This window comes from Hypomesus nipponensis, chromosome 20 (assembly GCF_054491055.1).
Source record: "Hypomesus nipponensis isolate SF chromosome 20, ASM5449105v1, whole genome shotgun sequence".
Taxonomy (NCBI): Eukaryota; Metazoa; Chordata; class Actinopteri; order Osmeriformes; family Osmeridae; genus Hypomesus; species Hypomesus nipponensis.
In genome coordinates, this window is record NC_140380.1 from 132501 (window position 1) to 135000 (window position 2500).

General features: G+C 47.0%; 5 non-coding genes and 4 pseudogenes across 5 annotated transcripts in view; all 9 read left to right on the forward strand.

Moving 5' to 3' along the window:
* The first annotated feature begins 51 nt into the window (after positions 1 to 51).
* On the forward strand, positions 52 to 170 carry LOC146238582 (5S ribosomal RNA; annotated as a pseudogene).
* A 176-nt stretch (positions 171 to 346) lies between these two features.
* On the forward strand, positions 347 to 464 carry LOC146238583 (5S ribosomal RNA; annotated as a pseudogene).
* Positions 465 to 632: 168 nt separating this feature from the next.
* LOC146238584 (5S ribosomal RNA) lies at positions 633 to 751 on the forward strand (annotated as a pseudogene).
* Positions 752 to 919: 168 nt separating this feature from the next.
* On the forward strand, positions 920 to 1038 carry LOC146238585 (5S ribosomal RNA). The gene has a single exon (XR_014735223.1). It is a non-coding gene; the product is annotated as a 5S ribosomal RNA (ribosomal RNA).
* Positions 1039 to 1214: 176 nt separating this feature from the next.
* On the forward strand, positions 1215 to 1333 carry LOC146238586 (5S ribosomal RNA). The gene has a single exon (XR_014735225.1). It is a non-coding gene; the product is annotated as a 5S ribosomal RNA (ribosomal RNA).
* Positions 1334 to 1512: 179 nt separating this feature from the next.
* Positions 1513 to 1631, forward strand: LOC146238587 (5S ribosomal RNA; annotated as a pseudogene).
* Positions 1632 to 1813: 182 nt separating this feature from the next.
* LOC146238588 (5S ribosomal RNA) lies at positions 1814 to 1932 on the forward strand. The gene has a single exon (XR_014739985.1). It is a non-coding gene; the product is annotated as a 5S ribosomal RNA (ribosomal RNA).
* Positions 1933 to 2112: 180 nt separating this feature from the next.
* LOC146238589 (5S ribosomal RNA) lies at positions 2113 to 2231 on the forward strand. The gene has a single exon (XR_014735226.1). It is a non-coding gene; the product is annotated as a 5S ribosomal RNA (ribosomal RNA).
* A 178-nt stretch (positions 2232 to 2409) lies between these two features.
* Positions 2410 to 2500, forward strand: part of LOC146238590 (5S ribosomal RNA) — a 119-nt gene continuing 28 nt past the window's right edge. Inside the window, exon 1 of the ribosomal RNA XR_014735227.1 lies at positions 2410 to 2500. This exon is cut by the window's right edge and continues 28 nt beyond it. This is a non-coding gene — a ribosomal RNA (5S ribosomal RNA).

The window sequence follows — 2500 nt, forward strand, 5'->3', positions numbered from 1 at the left end:
TCAATTGCTAAATCTGTATATGGATAAGTAGCCTATGGTTGTCAACTTATTTTGTACGGCCATACCAGCCTGGCAACGCCCAATCTCGTCTGATCTCGGAAGCTAAGCAGGGTCGGGCCTGGCTAGTAATTGGATGGGAGACCGCCTGGGAATACCAGGTGCTGTATGCTCTTTTGCTCATTCACTTAGAAACTGACATCTTGCAATATGCACAAGTAGTCCTTCATGAAAGGGGCTGGAAGCTGTTTTCATTTTGACATGAGAGAGAGAGAGAGAGAGAGACCACCTTGCATTGTCAATTGCCAAATCTGTATATGGATAAGTAGCCTATGGTTGTCAACTTATTTCGTACGGCCATACCAGCCTGGCAACGCCCGATCTCGTCTGATCTCGGAAGCTAAGCAGGGTCGGGCCTTGTAGTACTTGGATGGGAGACCGCCTGGGAATACCAGGTGCTGTATGCTCTTTTGCTCATTCACTTAGAAACTGAAATCTTGCAATATGCACAAGTAGTCCTTCATGAAAGGGGCTGGAAGCTGTTTTCATTTTGACACGAGAGAGAGAGAGACTACCTTGCATTGTCAATTGCTAAATCTGTATATGGATAAGTAGCCTATGGTTGTCAACTTATTTCGTACGGCCATACCAGCCTGGCAACGCCTGATCTCGTCTGATCTTGGAAGCTAAGCAGGGTCGGGCCTGGTTAGTACTTGGATGGGAGACCGCCTGGGAATACCAGGTGCTGTATGCTCTTTTGCTCATTCACTTAGAAACTGAAATCTTGCAATATGCACAAGTAGTCCTTCATGAAAGGGGCTGGAAGCTGTTTTCATTTTGACACGAGAGAGAGAGAGACCACCTTGCATTGTCAATTGCTAAATCTGTATATGGATAAGTAGCCTATGGTTGTCAACTTATTTCGTACGGCCATACCAGCCTGGCAACGCCCGATCTCGTCTGATCTCGGAAGCTAAGCAGGGTCGGGCCTGGTTAGTACTTGGATGGGAGACCGCCTGGGAATACCAGGTGCTGTATGCTCTTTTGCTCATTCACTTAGAAACTGACATCTTGCAATATGCACAAGTAGTCCTTCATGAAAGGGGCTGGAAGCTGTTTTCATTTTGACACGAGAGAGAGAGAGAGAGAGAGACTACCTTGCATTGTCAATTGCTAAATCTGTATATGGATAAGTAGCCTATGGTTGTCAACTTATTTCGTACGGCCATACCAGCCTGGCAACGCCCGATCTCGTCTGATCTCGGAAGCTAAGCAGGGTCGGGCCTGGTTAGTACTTGGATGGGAGACCGCCTGGGAATACCAGGTGCTGTATGCTCTTTTGCTCATTCACTTAGAAACTGACATCTTGCAATATGCACAAGTAGTCCTTCATGAAAGGGGCTGGAAACTGTTTTCATTTTGACACGAGAGAGAGAGAGAGAGAGAGAGAGACCACCTGCATTGTGAATTGCTAAATCTGCATATGGATAAGTAGCCTATGGTTGTCAACTTATTTCCTACGGCCATACCAGCCTGGCAACGCCCGATCACGTCTGATCTCGGAATCTAAGCAGGGTCGGGCCTGGTTAGTACTTGGATGGGAGACCGCCTGGGAATACCAGGTGCTGTATGCTCTTTTGCTCATTCACTTAGAAACTGACATCTTGCAATATGCACAAGTAGTCCTTCATGAAAGGGGCTGGAAGCTGTTTTCATTTTGACACGAGAGAGAGAGAGAGAGAGAGAGAGAGACTACCTTGCATTGTCAATTGCTAAATCTGTATATGGATAAGTAGCCTATGGTTGTCAACTTATTTCGTACGGCCATACCAGCCTGGCAACGCCTGATCTCGTCTGATCTCGGAAGCTAAGCAGGGTCGGGCCTGGTTAGTACTTGGATGGGAGACCGCCTGGGAATACCAGGTGCTGTATGCTCTTTTGCTCATTCACTTAGAAACTGAAATCTTGCAATATGCACAAGTAGTCCTTCATGAAAGGGGCTGGAAGCTGTTTTCATTTTGACACGAGAGAGAGAGAGAGAGAGAGAGAGACCACCTTGCATTGTCAATTGCTAAATCTGTATATGGATAAGTAGCCTATGGTTGTCAACTTATTTCGTACGGCCATACCAGCCTGGCAACGCCCGATCTCGTCTGATCTCGGAAGCTAAGCAGGGTCGGGCCTGGTTAGTACTTGGATGGGAGACCGCCTGGGAATACCAGGTGCTGTATGCTCTTTTGCTCATTCACTTAGAAACTGACATCTTGCAATATGCACAAGTAGTCCTTCATGAAAGGGGCTGGAAGCTGTTTTCATTTTGACACGAGAGAGAGAGAGAGAGAGAGAGACTACCTTGCATTGTCAATTGCTAAATCTGTATATGGATAAGTAGCCTATGGTTGTCAACTTATTTCGTACGGCCATACCAGCCTGGCAACGCCCGATCTCGTCTGATCTCGGAAGCTAAGCAGGGTCGGGCCTGGTTAGTACTTGGATGGGAGAC